Raw genomic sequence first — 14,114 nt, 5'->3', positions numbered from 1 at the left:
CTGTTTGAATGCAATGCTTAACAGGAGATGCTTGGCATCGTAGATTGGGGGATTCATTTAGCAGATTTTTCTAGTTACTTTTTTATGGCAAACTGGAGAAAATCACAGGAGCCAAGGTTGGACTACCAGGAGCTCGGTGTTGAGTCTTGGTCATGTTAGAATGACCTGGAAAGTGTTGCTTTGGAGAAAATTGTCTGGGTTTTCATCCTGGACATGTTTTCCCCATTTTGCTGCCTTCAGTGAGTGAGTGGATAACTGGCTGAATAAAAGCTCAAATAGTTGTGTTTGCCTATTTACAACATTTATAACTTAACATTATATGAAACATCTAACCCAGAATGTCATGTTAGTTTAGGGTAGTTTCTAGAAGAGAAATTTGTCTTCTTTTCTATATCCGTCAGGTTTGACATCAGAACTTAAGTCCCACACTTACAACTGGCTCTCAGAATAAACAGCATCATTATTGGTGGAAAGCTTTTTGATGTCAGCTTCAAGCCTTTCAGTAATGCACATATGTACAAACTCAGCCTTTCCAAGTAGATCCTGCAATTTCTCTCCAGCTCTTTAGATATTTGGTGTTCAAAGAATGCAATATCTCTCCCTCATTTGACTGAGAACGATCATGTGTAATTGACAATTCAGATGAGTGATTGAATTCAATGTACAAGTGACTCATTTTTAGGTTTCTGCCACTAAGTAAGGGCTTGGGAGTCAGGAATACAACTCATAGGGGCAGAAGAGAAATGAGGTGGCATGCACTCTGATGAAAAGAGGTAGATGGATTAGGTCAAACCGATGACGATGAAAGGGAGAAAGAGGAGAAAATGACAAATTTAGAATGGAGGAGGGACTCCCACTGGGTGAGCATGAAACTGTGATTGTTGGGATTGTTTTTCACGTGTCGGACGGAGCGGAGACCATGCTGCTAAAACCACCCGGGATCAGAGTCACCTTGTGTGGTTGCTACAGAGACAACAGCACAAACACCTCCTCTGACGCGGAGATGCATTCGTCACAGCAGAAGTGTGTGTGTGTGTTTGTTCCTCTCTGAACATGAGTAAACGATTCACATGTGGAAAAGAGAAGTCTTACTGCTCTACAGAGTCCGTTAGCATCTCCTCTGTGGTGAGCAGAGAGGTCGGGCCAGAGCAGGTGATCTTGTTCTGTTCATACACCAGGCACATAAAAACCTCTTTGAACTATAATCAATCGCTCACCACTGCATGTTAAGGTCTATCAAGTTATACTGAAAAGCAAAAAGCAAGGTCGAGCTTTCATGTAACAGGCACGGCACAACTCCCCAGTGTCAAATGTTCATGTAGAGCAAATCTGCCACTGCTCAGGCTACGCAGTCCAACGGCGCTCTTTAGCCTAGATTTAAAGCTTTCCAGGGCATCAAAGAAGGCAGACCTAACTCTGGAGGAGGACAAAGGGGAGGACCAGCTGACTTAAAGAATACGCTGTGCCTTTCACAGCAAATAAACCACAGGGCTGCTTCTAGAAGGCTTGCTGCCATCGCCAGAGAGAGGCAGCAAACGGATCAGACAACTTTGAACTGCTGAAATACCGCAAGCACGTTAATATTTCCACACAAGCTCAGGAACTACAGAAACAAAAATGAAAACACTAAATGATCTGCTCACCGCAGATTAGTGATGACAAGAGGGAGCTCTGCACAGCATGAATGACAAAAACTTTTTAAAAAGGAGGGAAACATGAGAGGTAGGTGGCTTAAGGACAGTGAGTAAAATCTCAGCTGTTAAGCCACACATGGAACAAGGTCTCTCATGGCCAAGGATTCTGAATCCATGCGTCCATGTGAGGCTTGTGTCAGACGGCAGAAGTGGCCTTTCCCTAGGAAAAGGTTACACGTGAAATACATGATCCGAGTTCATGAAGACAATCACTGCACCTACGAATCCCTTTGCTACTATTTGAATCAATTCTTCTCAAACTTAAGACACAGATCCAGCATTTCTGCAGCTTGTGACAAAATCTTAGAGAAGTAGATTTTAAAAAGCATTCTGTGGTTCCTCTCCATTTTTCTGTGGAGAATTCCAGACAGGTTGTGTTTCCTACCTCCCTTTAGCTGATTTCTGTTTTGTTTCCAGGCAGCAACACAAGAAACCTCCTTGTGCATTTCCTTGAAACCATTAAAATCCACAACCTTTGCACTGAGAAAGTGTTTGAGTAATATTTTTCACATTTTGGATGCTGCACTATTAAAGAAGATTAAATTCTGAAGTCAAGGATTTTTTTTTCTCCTCTTCCCACCCGTCAGCATCAACAGAACGATTGGTCAGGCCAGTTCAATTAAGCAGCCAGAAGAAGGAAATAAAGGAGAGACTGAAAGGGAGAGGAGCTGGCAGCTTTTAAACTGTCAGCAGGCGGTTTCTGAACTGGGCCCACAGGTTTTTAAATCCACTGAGAGAGAGAGAAAGAGACAGCTCTACAGGCAAACAGAGTCAATTACTTCCCAAGCCACCATGCCACGGCCGGCAGTAGGGATGCTCCAAGGCTGGATTAGAGATTGGTAGGGAGGCTTTTAGCTTTCTTTTCTCCACAGACAACCAAAATATACTGGAGGCAGTCTAATTTCTTCACCTTGCCACCAGCAGCCACCACCCAGAAACAAGCGGAGCTGCCTCTAGCTCTTTCAGGCCTGAGCAGACTTTCATCCCGCTCACTCGACATTGGCTGTATAGTGGACGGAAAGTCATTAAAACATGGACCTTCGCCCAGTCTGTCTGAAAGGCTCGCATCTTTTAACGGAGCAGTTGGTACCTGCCTAAACTAATATTAATGAGCTCAGGGAGGGTGTGCTCCACAAAGACCCTTTGGCAGCATAAATGTCACTGAAAACTTCACTGAGCTTTTCAAAATATGACCAGTAGACAGCAATATAAGGTGTCAGAAACCGGTGACCAAACCGGTTCAGTCATAGTGGGTCTCAATGTGGGCTGGTATTTTTGAGATACAGTTTAGATTTCCTCCACACATAACTTCTTATACAAACATGTGGAAGGAGGTTTGTTGTGTCCCCTGAATGACTTATATAAAACAGTTTTTTCTTTCTTTCAATCACTCTTCCATAAGGGCCAGATTTGTAGATTACTATTTATCCATTTGAGCTGCGGGTATCTGAAGCTCCCCTAGAGTAACCGTAGGTCCCTCATGTGCTTTTCTGCTCTCCTTGCACAGCCTGTAGGGTCAACTATTAAGTCTTGGTAGGAATTTGTTCTGCTAGATACTTGGAATATTATTTCATGACCAAAACCCACTTTTACCTTCTCTACACTCTTGTCCCTGATCTGTCTGGTGTGTTTCTTGGTCTTAAAGGTGCTGTTGTTCACTAATGTTAATTCAAAAAGGATGACACTAAGTGACTTCTGAAGATAATCAGTCTTATTTAAGAGGGCCTTATTTCGGGAGGCTGAATTCTTATTCAACCCTTACTTTTGAGACATTTCCTTAAAGAAAAGTAAAAAGACGCTAAAATGAAAGTTCAATTACAGCCAAATGGGTCTATTCATACCGAGTGCTACAATTTCTTGAGAAGAGTCCGTAAGAGTATAATAATAATGACAAACAGGACTGTTAAGAATGACACTCTGAGTGAAAGAAGCTCTTTCTGAATAGAGATTCACTGAAACAATGCTGAACCTCCAAATCTCAGAGAAAACCTGATGGAGCAGAAAGTATGTGGTTTAATAAAGAGCATTTTTGTTATGTAAATCAGGACATTTACTCAGCCTTTATTGACAAACTTTGGTGCAATTTAGAGATAATGGTGCTTAATGATGGGGCAAAAGCTAATTTGGGACTTGAGAACCTTCTGAGTAATTGCATTAACATTTATATAGAAGACTTTGTTGTTGATTCTTAGCTGGATTTAACTCTGTTAGAAACTGAGTTGATCATGGCCATATAAAAATGAGAGTATAAACTGTTGCACAGTGCATACAGAAGTATGTCCAAACCAAGCAATGATAAACATTTTAGTGATTACAAAATGAAAACCCTTAAATGCAGATGAGTAACTTTTACTCTAAATATATTCCCTTTTTGTCATATCTGTGACGCAAATTTAAATAAATCAACTGAAACCATATTATTGGAAGCAAAACCTTAATGAAGACAAGATTTAGAGTTAATCACTGGAACCAGTTTGGTAGAAAAGGCTTCCTTTTTTTAATGGAAACATCAGAATGACTTTGCCAGAAGCAAACATGCATTGGGAACTTTTGCATCTAATATTAATCCTTCAATGCCATGCTGAAGTCCTTGCTGCTGGCTACCAAAAAATGTGTTACTGTTGCACTGTTACTGTTGTGATGTTCTGAACTCTGCCATAGTAATTAGAAGCACGAGTTCATTTTTTGTTCCCACATGCAATTGACAGTAATGAACTACAAGCTGGATCCAGAAATATTCCACTCAAAAAGCAGTTAAACACAGTTATAATTAACTTTTAAAATAAATACTGTATGAACTAGGAAGCATTAGTGAGAAAACTAAAATAAATATGTTGATACATTATTTCTCTGCAAGATTTAACGCATGCAGAGAACATGGTTCAGCTGAAAGAGCATGATCTTCAATGATCACTTACTTGGCATCAAATTCACCCCCTTTGAATGAAGAGTCTGTTTTCACCCCATCTCCATTCCTCAGTTTTACTAACAATATAACCTCTGGCTCACCTCCCTCATCCCACCTCCTTCATCACTGTGTTGAGTCAGCAGTCAATGTTTCTTTTACACTAAGATGAGCTGACAAAGGTAGCAAAACTTCTCCAGAGACGCTCTGGATTAAACACTTCACAGTTTTGCTTTAGGGGAAATTTCTTCAGTTTACCAAATTTTTTTTTTAGAAAAATCATTCGCATGATAAGTTTTACAGAAAATGTCTTCCTGAAACATTTGTCAACACCTGGCAGGAATAAAAAAAAAAAAACAAGGAATTAACCAAAAATATTTCCATCTGTTGTAATGATGTTAGAGCGCCAGTCATTAAAGACTGATTACAGGAGGCAAGCGTAAGGATTGCTAATCCCACAATGCACTGCAAGAGGAAAACTCTGATCATGGGGAGGTTATAATAAAAGACTGACGCACAATATCTCAGTTCTGATCAGGGTGACAAAAATACAGGTGGATATAATGTAGGATTAAAAAAAAAAAAAAAGAATCTAACAGGTAAGCTATAATTTAAATTCATGTTTTCATTTTCAGTTAAATGAAGCATAAAAACTGCCTCACACAAACACATAGTTCTGGTATATTGAGTATACACTTAGCCCTCCTCAACATCAACAGTCATAGCTTAGGCACAAAATAAAAATATATTTACTAAACAACAAACTGGTTTTCCACCTAAAGAGGCTTTTCAAGACAAAACCTTCTTGTGTAATTACAAACGTTTGCAGAAAGGAGAAGATGATTCTTTAGAAAACAACTTAGAAAATTACAATGAATATTTCTGGTTCTAGGATCTAAATGAAACAGCAGGGCAGTGGAAACAAAATGCTCTGTCCCAGTTATCAATTTGAAGCTGCCAATTTATTTTATCGTGGCTGGTGGTTGTTTGAAATTACAGGAAAACAAGGCAACAGAAGCAGTTCCCTCTGAGCAGTGAATCAGGAGGCGGGCGGCAGTTTGCTGGAGGGGCTATAATCTGTTCCTGCTGTGATGGGGATACATTTTATTTTTATTTAAAGTTTATTTAACCAGTAATTCCTCTTAGAGGTACAAAATAACTTTAGGGCAACTACATCAAAATAAAAACCATGGATTTCTGAATTCATTGGTAAGAGTAAAACTGATATACATGTAACTCTCTGCTGCAAGAGAACCAACAAACTGTATCAGATCAAAGCTGAACAGCATGTAAATCTGACTACTGGAAGTGGAAACTTCTTTCCATAAAGAAATCAATGTGCATTAATGGTTCAGGATTTCCTGTATGTGACAATCTCTGGGCGGTGGACATTTCTAGCGATTTACACTTTTAAAATAATGTTAGGACGAAGGAAGATTTTCTGAAATATTGTTCAGTTATTCTTTAATAGTTTACAGTCTGGAAAAAAATTAATGATATTAAAATATGCAATCATGTGGAGGAAAAGCAAGGACAAACGTCTACAGTAAGATTTTAAATCAAGAGCCCGTCAGCCTGAGCACCCATTTGAATTTAAATCTAAAACTGAGAAATGATGCATGTTTCCTCCACATGAAGAAGCCACTGCACTGCCCTCAGGTAAGAATTACAAACAAATGCAGGGCAAATTTTTACCTTCTGCTGCAAACATGACAACTGTGGAAAATGATTGCAGTAAATTGAATTTCAGGACAGAGCAGAATGCTAAATAAAGACGTCTGCTGCTTGATGGGAGGGTTGTTTTCACAAGTCGATACATCCAATCTACCCTGCAAACCATGTTTTTGAAAAGAATGACGTACAGCTTGAGAAAAAGAAAATGCCGGGCAACAGTGGAAGCAGTTGTGTTTCCCGAGTAAGATTGAAAAAGGTCACATCAAATGATGAGAAAAAAAAAAATTGGTCATGAGCACAGAGATGACAAATGAACGAGACATTTAAGAAATTAAAAAGTTTTCTTGTAAGTGAATTAATACGTTTGGATTTCAGTCAAATAATTAGTTTATACACAAGTCACATGCCATGTAAAGGTCTACTTCAACTGGTTGTCACCACAAGATATAAACAAACAAACAAAAAAAAATTCTACTTGCTTTTTGTTAAATCATTTTCAGTATTTTAACAAAAGGCAGTTTTGATGCACAAAAAGCACACACTCTGGTACCACAGCGCCATGACCTGCGTTTTTTGTGAGCTTCATTGTACAACATGAAAATGTCATCAAAAGACCTTTGTAGGCTGCCATGTCATCTACTGGAAACAGAACATTTCATTGCGTGACTCCTGCAACACAAGACGACAAATAAAAGAGCCAAACACAAAAGATGTGCCGAGTCCTTCAAATACCAGTAACAAGCTCAGGGAGTCTGCCTTGGAGGAGGCATTTTTGAGAATAAAAAGAAAAGTAACACAGAAAACTAATAGAAAAAGAAAAAAATACATTTCGTGTTGCTTGGAGACAAAGAATCTCCTCTTGAACCATCGAAAGAAGTTTTCTGTTCTCAAAATGATTTAATTACTGCATTCTGACTTCTTGTGATTATATTTCAGGAAATGTAAAAATCCTGCAGACAAAATCTTGACCTTCGAGGCACACGTGGCGAGTCCTCACCCAGGAGATGTTCTGATACAGGAAAAAACTCAAATCTATCACTTACACTCTGGAAAATATCCCGATGCATATCTCCTAAGTGCAATGCCTAATCATTGTAGGAAACTGTCACTTTTTGCTACAAGTTTTTGACTTTATAATCTGAGTAAATCTTTGTTTCCTCAAATTTCTATTTTTGTAATGCGAGTGAATATGTTAGTTTTAACATTGTACATTTATATCTTTAATTGTGGAAAAATTAATGTTGACTGAGAATTTCTAAGATATTGAGGGAAAATTTGTTTTTTAGGAGCAAGTACTGTATATTCAAAGTGGACATAATCACTACGTTCATTATGATTATATGATTACTGCAGCTTGAAACACTCAATGACATTTGGAAAGGGAAATTAAATCCCTGACAAATAGTATAAACTTTTAAGTATTCTGGAATATTGTGCTAGATTTATTGTAAAATAAGTAGATATTATAGAAGTAAATAACTTTTATGTAAATGTACTCTTTGTGTTGTATTTTCTACAAGAGAACTCTTTTCCAACTCACTAACTTTAAGCCCCACAGAAAAATATTTCTCTCTCTGATTACAGTATTTTGATTATGTAATTACTTTATACATCAAAACAGGTTTTTAAAAAAAAAAAAAACCATGAGCACCACTCTGTCAGCAGGAAAACCTTTTATGCTTGGAGTGTGCTCAGTTAACGGAAGACTAAGCAAACAAAGTGGACACTTCGTCAGAAAGCCTTTGCTGTTCTTTAACAAAGTCCAACAAAAAGCTGAACTGATTCTTCTTTGAACAACAAACATATTAGGCTGTAAGGACCGCAGAGAATACTACAAAGACAATAAAGACAAAAAGAGCTCAGCTCTGCAGGCAAAGACTCTCCCAGCAGACTCTCAACTTTATCTCCTCAACAAACGAGGCTGAGAACAAACGAGCAAAAAGGATCAGAGACGGACTGTTGTCCTTTTCCTGGCTCCACATCACACTGACCCATCTGTCTTTAAGAGTCCTTGGGTGCCACTATGGGTTTCTGAGGGGCTCAGAAAGGGTACGAGAAGCTTTAATTACCAGAGCCAGCACTTTTCCAAACAACCATTCTGTATGTCCTGCAATGTGAGAAAAAAAAAAAAAAAGAACTCTTGCAGGGTTATAAGAGGAATTGAGGCGTAGAAATATGCTGTGGATGCTCCTAAAGTTCTTGATGCAAGTCCTTGAAACACTTTTCCACTCTGACATTACAAACATAAACTTTATTCTATTGTGTACATCTGCTATTCACACGACCTTGTATATTTAAAACACAAAAAAGGTAAAGCAAAACAATGTGTTCCTGAGAAAGCCAAAATTTTTGCTTGAAGGGGGCTTATCACTGCAAAGGATTTTTGATGTACGTATTTTGAAGACTGAGATGCAAACCTCAAAATTGATAAATGATACAAATCTAGAAAATGATGTGCAAAACAAAACACCAACAGGATTGATATACAAAATAGATAAGTTAACTATCAGGCATTTAAGAAGTCTTTATACTGGTAATCTTAGGTATAATAAATATTTAAATAAAACGATTTGAACATTGCTAGGTGTTCAATCTACATAACTGAAAAGCAAATTACAACACATTAAGATTTCTGTATACTGAGCAGTTTTTATACTTTACAAAGTGTAAGAAAAATTTAAGCTGACTAGCTCTTTATTATAGACAGGGAAGAAACCTGAGGGCAAAATGTGAGCAGAAAAATCTGAGGATGGAGTGGAAAGGACAGGAGGAGCAGGACGAGAAGTAAAATTAGAGTTGGAGGGTGAGTCTGACCTTCCCTACCCTGCAGGAGATCCTTGGTAATGACAGAGATCCTGTAGCTAACCGTGTCACGTGACATGATAATTGAGCCAGAAGGTTGGGTTGTTTAGGGACAGAGGCCGTCATTCAGAGATGGGTAATTTGAAACATTTAGATGTGATCTGATAAATATTTCAGATATGACCTTTAGCGCTTATTGCTGCTGTCTTTTGAAAATTTTTCGGACAGATTTTTGTGTCAACAAGACAATAAGGTGCTTGGCAAAACCGTGCTGCGTTCAATTATTCTGCCAACAACTGAATGAGTTGGTGTCACCTCTGAAGTTTCCTTCTAGCACCTTCCTGGAACCAGTGTGAACAACTGCCACTATAATACAGAAATATGAATATGATATAAACAGATTACTAACAGTAGAATCATAAAATTATAATAGACGCATCATAAATCACTATGTTCATTTGACTTATCACTTTCCATTTATGCATTTATTGCAATTATTGTTGAAAATATATTTGTTTTCTTGTTTTTTTCTTTCCATAGAAGGTAATCCTGGCACAATGCTTCTGTGTTTAGTTGCATTTCTTTTCTAGAACGAACCAGTGATGAAGTTAAGTTTTGCCTTAGTGAGTATATTTTTTTTTTCTATAGAAAGTATTCTTTGCTCAATGCTTCTGTATTTAGCCATTCTTCTTTTGCAGATAGAGATATTGATGGGCTACTGCTGGAATTTGGATTGTGTTCTCTTTTTTAACTCAACGTTCTCTTTCCCTTAGTGTTTCTGTGTTTAACTTTTACCCTATTGTGGATAAAAACCTATGTAGGTTATGACTGCCATTAAATTTGTTCTCCCTTCTTGAAAGCTTTTTTTCTATTTTCTCCACTGAAAGTACTCTGGAAATAGTGCTCCTGTGTTTAGTCGTGTCATTTTTCTGGATAAACTATAAACTAGGGAGTTGTTTCCATTACCTTCGTGTTCTCTCTTTGAATTTGTATAGAAACTGTTTATGGTTTTTAAACTTTCTAGCATTATATGATCGACTGAACATGGTGGAATTGTAAATTGGATTTAAATGGGTAGTAGTAAAGAAATTATGTTTCTTTTCAGGGAATCACCATTAGAGAAGGTATCAAAAATAAATCTCTTCCACAGTACAAAACCATAAATTTTCAACTACTTTTCAGGCCCAATCACAGATTAGAAATCTTTTCAAAAAGATCTTTAGATTTCATAAAATTTAAAATTTTAGATTCAAGCAATCCAGCCTCTGTCAGAAGAGAGAAGGCAAGTCAAAAAAAGTTAGGACGGAGAAGGCAAAAGGACAAAACACAGAGGGGAATATGCTCCACAACCTGCAAAGGTGAATGCACCCATCACATTCTTGAAAGGGTAAAATAAATAAATAAATGACGGCACTTCAGTCCAACAAGTAGCTTCCTTTCCAGTTGGAACATCACCTTAGTGTCACACTGCTCCAGAAGAAGCACAAGAAGAAGAAAAGAGGAAGAGGAGGCTCACGCCACATCCTCATGTGTCCTCTCCTGTTCCCATCAACAGCTTAGCAACACACGCAAGCTGCTCACCTCAAGCCTGTGGCAAAGTGACTCAGATGAAGGGAAGAGAAAAAAAAAAAAAACGACCAAAACCGGCACAGAATGCTGAGCTGGTTTCTCAGCTCATGAAGACGAATGGTTGTTATGTGCTTAGATGTATTATGGGAAACAATTTGTTTTAGATTATGCTAGATCTCCTTGAAGAAGAGTTATGATGGGATACACTTTGTGTTGCTGCTGCATATGAACTTTAATCCCATAGAAATGGGTTGTTTGTCACAAAAAAAGGTAATGATGAAATTGGTGCAATCTGTTGCTTGAGGCCCCATGGATAACGAGGGGGTTTCTGGAGTAAATTGCTCTCAGCTATACTGTATATATGGACACTAGCAGAGTGAGACCTAAAACCCTAAAATGATTACAGAGTCTCTGCTACAGAATCTATGATGATGTTGCAACTTGAACTGAGACTCATTCCTTTGGGCAATATTTTGACTTAACCAGTCAAACTTTGGGTCAAGAGACATTTATAAAACTGCAGCTACCTTCTGCAGTTGTGTTTGATGTAATATTTGCAACAAATCTATGTTTCATTTCATCTTTGATTTAACTTTACAAATCTGGCTTTCGGTGGTTTAATGGAAAGTAGGTTTGGTCACATTAATAGTTAATGTGTCCAGATGTATTATGGTCACATTAATACATACTGGTACTAGTAATATTAGTATTTTCTTATAACCAAATTTAAATAAATTCAAGAACAGATGAGATACAAGGTCAAAGAGATTTTACCTTCACAGGTCATCAGTTCCAGAAAGTGATCTACACTCCAAATTTAGACAAAATGAAAACCTTTCTGCAAAGAAGAGGGGATCAAAAGTTTTCCACAGTGATGTGAAAGACTCATTGGCGGATTAATTCAAGAATGACACGGCACTCCCATCTCTACAGGAGGCAAAGCCTGATTAAAGGATTCACGCAAGAGAATAAAAAAAACGTACAGGTATAAGTTATCAACCCCAACTTCAAACATTAACATCAAAGCTTGCTCCTGTGGAGTTGTTATCGCAATCTTCCATCTGCCACTGAAAATGTCCAAAATACCCTAATGCAACCTAATGTTTCTGTTTTGAGAGCTTCACCTAGCCTCATGTGACAATTCAAGAATTGCGCCTTCAGGTAATTTTGCCAAACCTTGTGTAGAGACACACAGAATAAGGTAAAGCCATGTTTCAATCCCACCGCTGCCACTCAGAGGCTCTTTGATTCAAAACAGCATCAGCAGCAACAGCAAGCTCCTCCGTTTCTCAGCCTGGCAAATTAGAAAAGAGTCCTCACTTCAAAAGAAATCTCAGAGCACTGAAACGAACTGACCTTTTGAGGGAAAATGCAAGTCAAATCAGAACTCAGCAGAGAGACGGGGGAGTGTTTGCTCAGGGCAGTCCTCTCTTTTACCTCTTATCTGCCCGTTTGAGCTCAAACTGAAACAAATGGAAAGAAAGAAAGGGCTTTGTTGCCGTAGAGACAAGTGACAGCTAGGTTTGTTTTACAGCTCTGCCAGTTAAAACAGATCTTAAGTAAAATCACAGAGGCTCTGGGAGGACAGAAAGACACCTGGAACATCAGTCACACCTCTGACATTTACCGTCGACGGAAAGCCATTTTCAAATCGCACACCAGAACCACCAGGCTAAGTTCACGTTATGTAAAGTCCAAAAAGATTTGGATTTCTGCTTGGTTTCTGCTTTTCAGAGATTACAAGAAAACATTTCATCTTCAGTCAGATTAAAACTTATACTTGATTACTTTTAAATATCTGCTAATCTATTAAGTGCAGTTACTCTTAAGTTCTTTTGGTTTAATGTTTGTGTCAAACTGCTCTTAAGGAAATTCCTCCACAAAGTTGTAAAAAAATTACTATTACTATTGTGGACTACAAGCTTGACCACAACAGAAAACATGTTGTAAAACAAAGCATGATTTATACCAAAAGAGGCTAAACAGCTCAACAGAATCCCTAAGTGGTTTCAAACAATAAAACTCACATAAATAAACAAATGCAGTTATGAAAAATCTTGGGTCTCCTTCCTTGGCATTTTCAGACTGGTACTCAGCATGATGGTCATCCAAGATGTTACACTGAAACATTGTCTCAGCAGCGATAAGATTTAGTTGTTAGCATGTCATGACATCTTTGATGGCAACAGGTTAGAATATTGATCAATTTGTAGCTAAAGATTTTTCTATTTGTAAAAGAACAAATAATTTTATATAGAATTCCATAGCCCATTTATTGATCATCATTACTTTGAAATAGCCGATTCATCCAACCAATTTTATGTGAAATGACTGAGCCAAGCAGAAGCAATGACAGCTGAATGTTAAAGTGACCTCAGTGTTATCCTTACTGTCTGCCTTTGCAAGGAAACCCCTCCACTAAGCCCTAAATAGAAAAAAGGACATTTGAACCCAAGTTACTGCAAGCTTCCACTATTAGGGTTTTCTTTTTTTTGATGAAAGTCTTTTTACATAGACCTCATAAAACACTAACAAACATTAACCCACATACACACAAATACAAATCCCTCCAATCCCACCTCTCCTATACCGGATCTATTACCCCGACATGTATCGACCTTGCATTCATACAACAGCCCATGCAAGGTACAGGTTTGTGCATAAACTATTAGGGGTTTTCTAATTAACAGACCAGGCCTAAATTCTTTGCAGTGGCAGATTAATGAGAAAACACACCTACACCCCTGTTGACTTTACCGCTTGTGGAGAATGAGCTTTTAAACATCCGACAGTAGAGAAGCAAAGCGACAGCAGTGTTAAGGAATCAGCAGTCCTGACTCGATGGTAATCAATAGCAATCGTTGAACTATTAGAGGCCCATTACAGGGAAGTGTGTTCTGCTGCCTGAACGCACGACAGGAATGAGAACACGTAGTTCTCGGCATGCACTCGTGAGTGCAAGTGGAGAAGACATGTGGCTGTTGGGCTGCTGACTTTAATTTCCATTGACTTGCCACCTCTCCCACTGAACCGATTTCCGGAAGCAAACGCACACTTGCATTCAATGCTGCAAACAAACCAGCTCTGAAGGAAACGCAGGCTCCTTCAGATGCACAGCCAATCAAATATTAGTCCAGAAGAAGAGAAAGGAAGGCCAGCATTGAGAAAAACACAAATATGAAGACATTTATGCAGATAAACAGATAAATACCTTCCACACAGACATAATATATTAGAGTTTCTGCTCTGATGAGGATTGGCTGAATGCAGCTGGAAAATCACGTCAAACAACAATCCTTTTTTCAATCATTTTGTTTCCATGAGAACGTCTTCTTTTTACGTCACACTTGAAATAAGCACAGTATTAGCTACCGAGAGACTGACTGTAGTGTAGAATGAAATAATACTTTCATACTGTTTTCTGTTCTTACTGGTAGCATCAAAAGACACTTAAACAAATTGATGGAAGG

At 38.2% G+C, this 14,114-nt stretch overlaps 1 protein-coding gene across 1 annotated transcript in view; it reads right to left on the bottom strand.

Moving 5' to 3' along the window:
- The window catches only part of LOC122836574 (proton-coupled amino acid transporter 1-like), a 39,354-nt gene that overhangs the window by 3,344 nt on the left and 21,896 nt on the right, over positions 1-14,114 (bottom strand).

This window comes from Gambusia affinis, linkage group LG09 (assembly GCF_019740435.1).
Source record: "Gambusia affinis linkage group LG09, SWU_Gaff_1.0, whole genome shotgun sequence".
NCBI lineage: Eukaryota > Metazoa > Chordata > Actinopteri > Cyprinodontiformes > Poeciliidae > Gambusia > Gambusia affinis.
The sequence above is the reverse complement of the archived record's forward strand: the minus strand, read 5'-3'. Positions and strand labels throughout refer to the sequence as shown.